Source organism: Microcebus murinus, chromosome 13 (assembly GCF_040939455.1).
Source record: "Microcebus murinus isolate Inina chromosome 13, M.murinus_Inina_mat1.0, whole genome shotgun sequence".
Lineage (NCBI taxonomy): Eukaryota > Metazoa > Chordata > Mammalia > Primates > Cheirogaleidae > Microcebus > Microcebus murinus.
Window position 1 is genome coordinate 741,013 of NC_134116.1, and position 12,091 is coordinate 753,103.

At 64.1% G+C, this 12,091-nt stretch overlaps 4 non-coding genes across 4 annotated transcripts; all 4 read left to right on the forward strand.

Annotated features, from left to right (window-relative positions):
- The first annotated feature begins 945 nt into the window (after positions 1 to 945).
- LOC142875228 (5S ribosomal RNA) lies at positions 946 to 1,064 on the forward strand. The gene has a single exon (XR_012922637.1). It is a non-coding gene; the product is annotated as a 5S ribosomal RNA (ribosomal RNA).
- A 3,548-nt stretch (positions 1,065 to 4,612) lies between these two features.
- On the forward strand, positions 4,613 to 4,731 carry LOC142875232 (5S ribosomal RNA). The gene has a single exon (XR_012922639.1). It is a non-coding gene; the product is annotated as a 5S ribosomal RNA (ribosomal RNA).
- A 3,514-nt stretch (positions 4,732 to 8,245) lies between these two features.
- On the forward strand, positions 8,246 to 8,364 carry LOC142875233 (5S ribosomal RNA). The gene has a single exon (XR_012922640.1). It is a non-coding gene; the product is annotated as a 5S ribosomal RNA (ribosomal RNA).
- A 3,529-nt stretch (positions 8,365 to 11,893) lies between these two features.
- Positions 11,894 to 12,012, forward strand: LOC142875235 (5S ribosomal RNA). The gene has a single exon (XR_012922641.1). It is a non-coding gene; the product is annotated as a 5S ribosomal RNA (ribosomal RNA).
- Positions 12,013 to 12,091: the final 79 nt, after the last annotated feature.

Sequence of the window (12,091 nt, forward strand, 5' to 3'; positions counted from 1 at the left end):
TTAAAATTCTCTTTCAGTTGCCACCCTCACAGATGGATTAGGAAACTCTTTCCGGTGCACTCATTAGTGAAATGACCTCAATGAAGCTGGAATCCAATATCTAATCGCCGATTTTTAGCGAGTCCACACGCCAGGGTGGTCGGGGTCCAATGCAGCCCCGGCCAGGCCCAGGCCCCTTGGACCGGGCCACAGGAGGACACAGAGGAGGGTCCCGGCCCCCACGGTCGCGTTGCCGGCAGTTCTCCAAGGGCTTGGGCGTTTTCCAGAGGTAGGAGATGGAGGGGACTGATTTCTTCAGCGCCCCACAAACCACGCCACCCCACCCATGGGACACATCCCTAGAGAGAGAGAGAGACGCCCCATACACTCGCTCCCCTCCCCCATGCGCAGTGCCCCAGCCCGGGCCCGGGGTGAATAGGCGGCAGCCCACCCACAGGGTGGGGGGCGCAGCTGAAAGGGGTTGTCGGGGAGGGCGGCCCCTGCCTGGGGTCAAAGGGCGGGCGACCCGCGCGTGCGCAATCGGCGGCGGCGGCGGCGGCGGCGGCGGCGGCGGCGGCGGCGGCGGCGGCGGTGGGGGCGGCCACGAGCTGGGGGTGGGGGGCGGGTAGGTGAAGGAGGCTGGAAGGTCTCCACCTTGGCGAGTCCAGCAGTGGAGGCGCATCTTGTGTGAGTGTGAGTGAGTGAGTGTGAGTGTGAGTGTGTGTGTGTGTGTGTGTGTGTGTGTGTATAGAGAGACAGCCCCCCACCCCGGCCCGCCGCTCCCTGCCCGCCCCGCCCCGCCCCGCCTGTCACCCCCGTCCCACGGAGCCCGCCGGACCCGGCCGGTGAACTCAACAGGCCCGGCCCGGCGCCGGTCAGCGCCGGCGCGGGGCCTGGGGCGGGAGGAGGCGGCGGGGAAGCGCAGAGAGGCTCGGCTTCTTGAGCGGGGCAGGGGCGCCCTCCGCCGTCTAGGGCCACACCACCCTGAACGCGCCCGATCTCGTCTGGTCTCGGAAGCTAAGCAGGGTCGGGCCTGGTTAGTACTTGGATGGGAGACCGCCTGGGAATACCGGGTGCCGTAGGCTTCTTCTTCTTTTTTTTTTTGTTTTGCCTCTTGTTCTGTCCCCTTTCTGGGAGCGAGGCGGCGGCCCGGGGTGGGGGTCACCCCCACCCTCAGCGCCCGCCGCGGTGCCTGGCGCCCCAGCCCGCACCGTGGGGCCTCCTCTTGTCCCAAGCCGCGACACCGCCGTCACGCGGCAGCATGCGTGGCTTCTGGACTGTCAGGTCTCAGACCAAAGGTCTGCTCTGTGGGAACCGACACGCTGGAGGAAACCTTGAGAGTCTGAGAGGGGAGGGAGTTCCAGAAGAAGGCCAGGATGTCATTTTGAGGGAGTATGTGACCAGAACTCGTCCCGTTGCTTTTGGGGTTCTATGGGCTACACGTAGGAATCTTTGGTGGTGGCACCTGATGTTGGGGGATCCGGAGTCACACCCAGACCTGCTCCACAGGCCTCCTTTTACTTTTCTCTTCGGATTCATTATTTTTAAAAAGTGTCTCTTATCTCTATGATTGCATTTTCTTTTCTCTCTCTTTTCAAGCAGATGATGGGAGTCCAAGTATTAAGGTGACATGTGTTGCCCGTGCCCCCCTCCCCCCTGTGTTCTTATTCATTTACCTCTGATGTTGTTGCAGCGTATTGTGGGGGTACCAATGTTAAGGTCGGGTACGTTGCCCTCTCCCAGCCTCCCCCCTCGGGTCAGAGCCTCAAGTGCGCCCATCCCCCAGTCGGTGCGCACCCACCCCATTCCTAATGGAGGTGTATGCCCATCCCCTCCCCCCACCCGCCCGACACCCACCCGATGAAGGTGATTCCTCTGTGTCCACTTAGGTGTCCATCGGTTCGTACCCATTTGCTGGTGAGCGCGAGCACGTGGTGCTCGTGTGTCCATTCTTGGGCTACCTGGCTTACTGGAACGGGTTCCAGCTCTGGCCAGGAGAACCACGAGAGGTGCCCTCTCACCGCTGCTCCTCCTAGCTGAATAGCACTCCGTGGTGTCCACGCGCCACATTTCATTTACGCACTCGTGGGTCGCTGGGCACTCGGGTCGCTTCCAGGTCTTTGCGATTGTGACTTGTGCCCTGACTCTAACCCTAACCCTTACCCAGCCCGTCTCCTCCTCGGCCCCTGCCTGACTGACTCCTTCCCGCCCGGCCTGTCACCTGTCACCGTCCTCTGCCCCTGCCTGACACGCTCCTCCCCGCCCGGGCCGTCACCGTCCTCGGCCCCTGCCTGACGGGGCTCCTCCGTCGCCTGGGCCTTCCAAGGGCTTGGTGTGGACGCTGGTTCCAGGACGCCCTCCCAGGAACCCGGTAGCAGGGCGGCCGCAGCGTCTCGCGCCACCCAACCGTCCGCCGGCCGGCGGCCGGCGCTAAGTGGCCTGCGGGGGACGTGCCCCCACTGTGGGGCGGGCGCCCAGCCTGGTGTCTTCTCTGAGGCCCCGTGGCTGCTTTTCCCCCCCGCAAGGGGAGAGCCGCGGAGGTGGGGACCGCCTCCTCGTGGGGACGTACACCCGGCTCTCCACGTCGGATTCCGGGGCTCTCTGTCCTGCCAGAAGGCCCAGCTGGCCTGCGGGTCCTTAGAGTGGCAAAAACATCCGAAAACTGAGATTGAGGGTCCGGTGGTTGTCTGCACTTTTGTGCTGGGCACCCCAGGGAGGCCCGGGGGCTGGCTGGACAACGCGGTCTGCTGGGCAGGGGGGGGGTGTGGAGGAGCAACTGATGCCCTTTGCACTTTGGGTAGCAAGTGTCTGAGGTGTCTCTGAGCCCTGCGCCATGTCGGGGGGGTGGGGGTGGGAGGTCGGGGGGGTGGAGGAGCAGGAGGAGGAGGAGGAGGAGGAGGAGGTGGGAAGGGCCGTGGCCTGCAGTCGTGTTCCCGGGGTGGCTTCTTCCACAGGCTGCTTGGCCTGGGCTCCCTGCACCTGGGCCTTTGGAGGACTGGCCCTGTGCTTGCCAACGCTTCCCCTGCAGGGACCCAGAGCTGGGAGGTTGCACCTCTCAGCCCTGGGTCGGGCAGAGCCCCAGCGGGCCATGCCCACAACCTCTCTCAGCACGGGTCCCCCAGAAGGCTCCTTTGGGACCAGGATTCTCTTGCGGGTGACTCTTTAAGGTCTGGCCCCTGGATGGAGGGGCACCAGGAGTAGAGGAGCAGGAAGGGGAAGCGGGTGGCCATGCGAGGGGACACTTTCAGGCCAAGTCCCAGCTTCAGCCTGATCCTCCTGGGAACCCCGGGGTGTACGTCACACCTCCTGGTTGTCCCGCTCTGAGACAAGGAGCCGGGCTTCGCATTCCCCCAGCAGCCAGTCGTGGGCTGAGGACACCTGGGGCGTTGGGAACTCCCTGGCTTCTCCTTGGCTTAACATCTGGAGCTGCTTGTGAATCGTGCCGCCACACACACCCGAGTGCAGGTGTCTTCTGCACAGACTGCGGGCCTCGCTCTTCTGAATGCCGCTAGCTCGCCACCCACCCACGGGTGAACCTGGTCAGGGTACTTTCTCTCGGGGGCAGACTCTGATCCTGGCGGGCTACCGGTGTTTCTGTTTGCTCGTTTCTTTCTTCCATTTCGGGAAAGGCTTCCTTACTGGGTGTGGAAATCTCCTATGCCTTTCCTCGCCTATTCTGTCAGCTTTAAAATTCTCTTTCAGTTGCCACCCTCACAGATGGATTAGGAAACTCTTTCCGGTGCACTCATTAGTGAAATGACCTCAATGAAGCTGGAATCCAATATCTAATCGCCGATTTTTAGCGAGTCCACACGCCAGGGTGGTCGGGGTCCAATGCAGCCCCGGCCAGGCCCAGGCCCCTTGGACCGGGCCACAGGAGGACACAGAGGAGGGTCCCGGCCCCCACGGTCGCGTTGCCGGCAGTTCTCCAAGGGCTTGGGCGTTTTCCAGAGGTAGGAGATGGAGGGGACTGATTTCTTCAGCGCCCCACAAACCACGCCACCCCACCCATGGGACACATCCCTAGAGAGAGAGAGAGACGCCCCATACACTCGCTCCCCTCCCCCATGCGCAGTGCCCCAGCCCGGGCCCGGGGTGAATAGGCGGCAGCCCACCCACAGGGTGGGGGGCGCAGCTGAAAGGGGTTGTCGGGGAGGGCGGCCCCTGCCTGGGGTCAAAGGGCGGGCGACCCGCGCGTGCGCAATCGGCGGCGGCGGCGGCGGCGGCGGCGGCGGCGGCGGCGGCGGTGGCGGCGGCGGTGGGGGCGGCCACGAGCTGGGGGTGGGGGGCGGGTAGGTGAAGGAGGCTGGAAGGTCTCCACCTTGGCGAGTCCAGCAGTGGAGGCGCATCTTGTGTGAGTGTGAGTGAGTGAGTGTGAGTGTGAGTGTGTGTGTGTGTGTGTGTGTGTGTGTGTATAGAGAGACAGCCCCCCACCCCGGCCCGCCGCTCCCTGCCCGCCCCGCCCCACCCCGCCTGTCACCCCCGTCCCACGGAGCCCGCCGGACCCGGCCGGTGAACTCAACAGGCCCGGCCCGGCGCCGGTCAGCGCCGGCGCGGGGCCTGGGGCGGGAGGAGGCGGCGGGGAAGCGCAGAGAGGCTCGGCTTCTTGAGCGGGGCAGGGGCGCCCTCCGCCGTCTAGGGCCACACCACCCTGAACGCGCCCGATCTCGTCTGGTCTCGGAAGCTAAGCAGGGTCGGGCCTGGTTAGTACTTGGATGGGAGACCGCCTGGGAATACCGGGTGCCGTAGGCTTCTTCTTTTTTTTTTTTTTGTTTTGCCTCTTGTTCTGTCCCCTTTCTGGGAGCGAGGCGGCGGCCCGGGGTGGGGGTCACCCCCACCCTCAGCGCCCGCCGCGGTGCCTGGCGCCCCAGCCCGCACCGTGGGGCCTCCTCTTGTCCCAAGCCGCGACACCGCCGTCACGCGGCAGCATGCGTGGCTTCTGGACTGTCAGGTCTCAGACCAAAGGTCTGCTCTGTGGGAACCGACACGCTGGAGGAAACCTTGAGAGTCTGAGAGGGGAGGGAGTTCCAGAAGAAGGCCAGGATGTCATTTTGAGGGAGTATGTGACCAGAACTCGTCCCGTTGCTTTTGGGGTTCTATGGGCTACACGTAGGAATCTTTGGTGGTGGCACCTGATGTTGGGGGATCCGGAGTCACACCCAGACCTGCTCCACAGGCCTCCTTTTACTTTTCTCTTCGGATTCATTATTTTTAAAAAGTGTCTCTTATCTCTATGATTGCATTTTCTTTTCTCTCTCTTTTCAAGCAGATGATGGGAGTCCAAGTATTAAGGTGACATGTGTTGCCCGTGCCCCCCTCCCCCCTGTGTTCTTATTCATTTACCTCTGATGTTGTTGCAGCGTATTGTGGGGGTACCAATGTTAAGGTCGGGTACGTTGCCCTCTCCCAGCCTCCCCCCTCGGGTCAGAGCCTCAAGTGCGCCCATCCCCCAGTCGGTGCGCACCCACCCCATTCCTAATGGAGGTGTATGCCCATCCCCTCCCCCCACCCGCCCGACACCCACCCGATGAAGGTGATTCCTCTGTGTCCACTTAGGTGTCCATCGGTTCGTACCCATTTGCTGGTGAGCGCGAGCACGTGGTGCTCGTGTGTCCATTCTTGGGCTACCTGGCTTACTGGAACGGGTTCCAGCTCTGGCCAGGAGAACCACGAGAGGTGCCCTCTCACCGCTGCTCCTCCTAGCTGAATAGCACTCCGTGGTGTCCACGCGCCACATTTCATTTACGCACTCGTGGGTCGCTGGGCACTCGGGTCGCTTCCAGGTCTTTGCGATTGTGACTTGTGCCCTGACTCTAACCCTAACCCTTACCCAGCCCGTCTCCTCCTCGGCCCCTGCCTGACTGACTCCTTCCCGCCCGGCCTGTCACCTGTCACCGTCCTCTGCCCCTGCCTGACACGCTCCTCCCCGCCCGGGCCGTCACCGTCCTCGGCCCCTGCCTGACGGGGCTCCTCCGTCGCCTGGGCCTTCCAAGGGCTTGGTGTGGACGCTGGTTCCAGGACGCCCTCCCAGGAACCCGGTAGCAGGGCGGCCGCAGCGTCTCGCGCCACCCAACCGTCCGCCGGCCGGCGGCCGGCGCTAAGTGGCCTGCGGGGGACGTGCCCCCACTGTGGGGCGGGCGCCCAGCCTGGTGTCTTCTCTGAGGCCCCGTGGCTGCTTTTCCCCCCCGCAAGGGGAGAGCCGCGGAGGTGGGGACCGCCTCCTCGTGGGGACGTACACCCGGCTCTCCACGTCGGATTCCGGGGCTCTCTGTCCTGCCAGAAGGCCCAGCTGGCCTGCGGGTCCTTAGAGTGGCAAAAACATCCGAAAACTGAGATTGAGGGTCCGGTGGTTGTCTGCACTTTTGTGCTGGGCACCCCAGGGAGGCCCGGGGGCTGGCTGGACAACGCGGTCTGCTGGGCAGGGGGGGGGGGTGTGGAGGAGCAACTGATGCCCTTTGCACTTTGGGTAGCAAGTGTCTGAGGTGTCTCTGAGCCCTGCGCCATGTCGGGGGGGTGGGGGTGGGAGGTCGGGGGGGTGGAGGAGCAGGAGGAGGAGGAGGAGGAGGTGGGAAGGGCCGTGGCCTGCAGTCGTGTTCCCGGGGTGGCTTCTTCCACAGGCTGCTTGGCCTGGGCTCCCTGCACCTGGGCCTTTGGAGGACTGGCCCTGTGCTTGCCAACGCTTCCCCTGCAGGGACCCAGAGCTGGGAGGTTGCACCTCTCAGCCCTGGGTCGGGCAGAGCCCCAGCGGGCCATGCCCACAACCTCTCTCAGCACGGGTCCCCCAGAAGGCTCCTTTGGGACCAGGATTCTCTTGCGGGTGACTCTTTAAGGTCTGGCCCCTGGATGGAGGGGCACCAGGAGTAGAGGAGCAGGAAGGGGAAGCGGGTGGCCATGCGAGGGGACACTTTCAGGCCAAGTCCCAGCTTCAGCCTGATCCTCCTGGGAACCCCGGGGTGTACGTCACACCTCCTGGTTGTCCCGCTCTGAGACAAGGAGCCGGGCTTCGCATTCCCCCAGCAGCCAGTCGTGGGCTGAGGACACCTGGGGCGTTGGGAACTCCCTGGCTTCTCCTTGGCTTAACATCTGGAGCTGCTTGTGAATCGTGCCGCCACACACACCCGAGTGCAGGTGTCTTCTGCACAGACTGCGGGCCTCGCTCTTCTGAATGCCGCTAGCTCGCCACCCACCCACGGGTGAACCTGGTCAGGGTACTTTCTCTCGGGGGCAGACTCTGATCCTGGCGGGCTACCGGTGTTTCTGTTTGCTCGTTTCTTTCTTCCATTTCGGGAAAGGCTTCCTTACTGGGTGTGGAAATCTCCTATGCCTTTCCTCGCCTATTCTGTCAGCTTTAAAATTCTCTTTCAGTTGCCACCCTCACAGATGGATTAGGAAACTCTTTCCGGTGCACTCATTAGTGAAATGACCTCAATGAAGCTGGAATCCAATATCTAATCGCCGATTTTTAGCGAGTCCACACGCCAGGGTGGTCGGGGTCCAATGCAGCCCCGGCCAGGCCCAGGCCCCTTGGACCGGGCCACAGGAGGACACAGAGGAGGGTCCCGGCCCCCACGGTCGCGTTGCCGGCAGTTCTCCAAGGGCTTGGGCGTTTTCCAGAGGTAGGAGATGGAGGGGACTGATTTCTTCAGCGCCCCACAAACCACGCCACCCCACCCATGGGACACATCCCTAGAGAGAGAGAGAGACGCCCCATACACTCGCTCCCCTCCCCCATGCGCAGTGCCCCAGCCCGGGCCCGGGGTGAATAGGCGGCAGCCCACCCACAGGGTGGGGGGCGCAGCTGAAAGGGGTTGTCGGGGAGGGCGGCCCCTGCCTGGGGTCAAAGGGCGGGCGACCCGCGCGTGCGCAATCGGCGGCGGCGGCGGCGGCGGCGGCGGGGGCGGCCACGAGCTGGGGGTGGGGGGCGGGTAGGTGAAGGAGGCTGGAAGGTCTCCACCTTGGCGAGTCCAGCAGTGGAGGCGCATCTTGTGTGAGTGTGAGTGAGTGAGTGTGAGTGTGAGTGTGTGTGTGTGTGTGTGTGTGTGTGTGTATAGAGAGACAGCCCCCCACCCCGGCCCGCCGCTCCCTGCCCGCCCCGCCCCGCCCCGCCTGTCACCCCCGTCCCACGGAGCCCGCCGGACCCGGCCGGTGAACTCAACAGGCCCGGCCCGGCGCCGGTCAGCGCCGGCGCGGGGCCTGGGGCGGGAGGAGGCGGCGGGGAAGCGCAGAGAGGCTCGGCTTCTTGAGCGGGGCAGGGGCGCCCTCCGCCGTCTAGGGCCACACCACCCTGAACGCGCCCGATCTCGTCTGGTCTCGGAAGCTAAGCAGGGTCGGGCCTGGTTAGTACTTGGATGGGAGACCGCCTGGGAATACCGGGTGCCGTAGGCTTCTTCTTCTTTTTTTTTTTGTTTTGCCTCTTGTTCTGTCCCCTTTCTGGGAGCGAGGCGGCGGCCCGGGGTGGGGGTCACCCCCACCCTCAGCGCCCGCCGCGGTGCCTGGCGCCCCAGCCCGCACCGTGGGGCCTCCTCTTGTCCCAAGCCGCGACACCGCCGTCACGCGGCAGCATGCGTGGCTTCTGGACTGTCAGGTCTCAGACCAAAGGTCTGCTCTGTGGGAACCGACACGCTGGAGGAAACCTTGAGAGTCTGAGAGGGGAGGGAGTTCCAGAAGAAGGCCAGGATGTCATTTTGAGGGAGTATGTGACCAGAACTCGTCCCGTTGCTTTTGGGGTTCTATGGGCTACACGTAGGAATCTTTGGTGGTGGCACCTGATGTTGGGGGATCCGGAGTCACACCCAGACCTGCTCCACAGGCCTCCTTTTACTTTTCTCTTCGGATTCATTATTTTTAAAAAGTGTCTCTTATCTCTATGATTGCATTTTCTTTTCTCTCTCTTTTCAAGCAGATGATGGGAGTCCAAGTATTAAGGTGACATGTGTTGCCCGTGCCCCCCTCCCCCCTGTGTTCTTATTCATTTACCTCTGATGTTGTTGCAGCGTATTGTGGGGGTACCAATGTTAAGGTCGGGTACGTTGCCCTCTCCCAGCCTCCCCCCTCGGGTCAGAGCCTCAAGTGCGCCCATCCCCCAGTCGGTGCGCACCCACCCCATTCCTAATGGAGGTGTATGCCCATCCCCTCCCCCCACCCGCCCGACACCCACCCGATGAAGGTGATTCCTCTGTGTCCACTTAGGTGTCCATCGGTTCGTACCCATTTGCTGGTGAGCGCGAGCACGTGGTGCTCGTGTGTCCATTCTTGGGCTACCTGGCTTACTGGAACGGGTTCCAGCTCTGGCCAGGAGAACCACGAGAGGTGCCCTCTCACCGCTGCTCCTCCTAGCTGAATAGCACTCCGTGGTGTCCACGCGCCACATTTCATTTACGCACTCGTGGGTCGCTGGGCACTCGGGTCGCTTCCAGGTCTTTGCGATTGTGACTTGTGCCCTGACTCTAACCCTAACCCTTACCCAGCCCGTCTCCTCCTCGGCCCCTGCCTGACTGACTCCTTCCCGCCCGGCCTGTCACCTGTCACCGTCCTCTGCCCCTGCCTGACACGCTCCTCCCCGCCCGGGCCGTCACCGTCCTCGGCCCCTGCCTGACGGGGCTCCTCCGTCGCCTGGGCCTTCCAAGGGCTTGGTGTGGACGCTGGTTCCAGGACGCCCTCCCAGGAACCCGGTAGCAGGGCGGCCGCAGCGTCTCGCGCCACCCAACCGTCCGCCGGCCGGCGGCCGGCGCTAAGTGGCCTGCGGGGGACGTGCCCCCACTGTGGGGCGGGCGCCCAGCCTGGTGTCTTCTCTGAGGCCCCGTGGCTGCTTTTCCCCCCCGCAAGGGGAGAGCCGCGGAGGTGGGGACCGCCTCCTCGTGGGGACGTACACCCGGCTCTCCACGTCGGATTCCGGGGCTCTCTGTCCTGCCAGAAGGCCCAGCTGGCCTGCGGGTCCTTAGAGTGGCAAAAACATCCGAAAACTGAGATTGAGGGTCCGGTGGTTGTCTGCACTTTTGTGCTGGGCACCCCAGGGAGGCCCGGGGGCTGGCTGGACAACGCGGTCTGCTGGGCAGGGGGGGGGGGTGTGGAGGAGCAACTGATGCCCTTTGCACTTTGGGTAGCAAGTGTCTGAGGTGTCTCTGAGCCCTGCGCCATGTCGGGGGGGTGGGGGTGGGAGGTCGGGGGGGTGGAGGAGCAGGAGGAGGAGGAGGAGGAGGTGGGAAGGGCCGTGGCCTGCAGTCGTGTTCCCGGGGTGGCTTCTTCCACAGGCTGCTTGGCCTGGGCTCCCTGCACCTGGGCCTTTGGAGGACTGGCCCTGTGCTTGCCAACGCTTCCCCTGCAGGGACCCAGAGCTGGGAGGTTGCACCTCTCAGCCCTGGGTCGGGCAGAGCCCCAGCGGGCCATGCCCACAACCTCTCTCAGCACGGGTCCCCCAGAAGGCTCCTTTGGGACCAGGATTCTCTTGCGGGTGACTCTTTAAGGTCTGGCCCCTGGATGGAGGGGCACCAGGAGTAGAGGAGCAGGAAGGGGAAGCGGGTGGCCATGCGAGGGGACACTTTCAGGCCAAGTCCCAGCTTCAGCCTGATCCTCCTGGGAACCCCAGGGTGTACGTCACACCTCCTGGTTGTCCCGCTCTGAGACAAGGAGCCGGGCTTCGCATTCCCCCAGCAGCCAGTCGTGGGCTGAGGACACCTGGGGCGTTGGGAACTCCCTGGCTTCTCCTTGGCTTAACATCTGGAGCTGCTTGTGAATCGTGCCGCCACACACACCCGAGTGCAGGTGTCTTCTGCACAGACTGCGGGCCTCGCTCTTCTGAATGCCGCTAGCTCGCCACCCACCCACGGGTGAACCTGGTCAGGGTACTTTCTCTCGGGGGCAGACTCTGATCCTGGCGGGCTACCGGTGTTTCTGTTTGCTCGTTTCTTTCTTCCATTTCGGGAAAGGCTTCCTTACTGGGTGTGGAAATCTCCTATGCCTTTCCTCGCCTATTCTGTCAGCTTTAAAATTCTCTTTCAGTTGCCACCCTCACAGATGGATTAGGAAACTCTTTCCGGTGCACTCATTAGTGAAATGACCTCAATGAAGCTGGAATCCAATATCTAATCGCCGATTTTTAGCGAGTCCACACGCCAGGGTGGTCGGGGTCCAATGCAGCCCCGGCCAGGCCCAGGCCCCTTGGACCGGGCCACAGGAGGACACAGAGGAGGGTCCCGGCCCCCACGGTCGCGTTGCCGGCAGTTCTCCAAGGGCTTGGGCGTTTTCCAGAGGTAGGAGATGGAGGGGACTGATTTCTTCAGCGCCCCACAAACCACGCCACCCCACCCATGGGACACATCCCTAGAGAGAGAGAGAGACGCCCCATACACTCGCTCCCCTCCCCCATGCGCAGTGCCCCAGCCCGGGCCCGGGGGAATAGGCGGCAGCCCACCCACAGGGTGGGGGGCGCAGCTGAAAGGGGTTGTCGGGGAGGGCGGCCCCTGCCTGGGGTCAAAGGGCGGGCGACCCGCGCGTGCGCAATCGGCGGCGGCGGCGGCGGCGGCGGCGGCGGCGGCGGCGGTGGGGGCGGCCACGAGCTGGGGGTGGGGGGCGGGTAGGTGAAGGAGGCTGGAAGGTCTCCACCTTGGCGAGTCCAGCAGTGGAGGCGCATCTTGTGTGAGTGTGAGTGAGTGAGTGTGAGTGTGAGTGTGTGTGTGTGTGTGTGTGTGTGTGTGTATAGAGAGACAGCCCCCCCACCCCGGCCCGCCGCTCCCTGCCCGCCCCGCCCCGCCCCGCCTGTCACCCCCGTCCCACGGAGCCCGCCGGACCCGGCCGGTGAACTCAACAGGCCCGGCCCGGCGCCGGTCAGCGCCGGCGCGGGGCCTGGGGCGGGAGGAGGCGGCGGGGAAGCGCAGAGAGGCTCGGCTTCTTGAGCGGGGCAGGGGCGCCCTCCGCCGTCTAGGGCCACACCACCCTGAACGCGCCCGATCTCGTCTGGTCTCGGAAGCTAAGCAGGGTCGGGCCTGGTTAGTACTTGGATGGGAGACCGCCTGGGAATACCGGGTGCCGTAGGCTTCTTCTTCTTTTTTTTTTTGTTTTGCCTCTTGTTCTGTCCCCTTTCTGGGAGCGAGGCGGCGGCCCGGGGTGGGGGTCA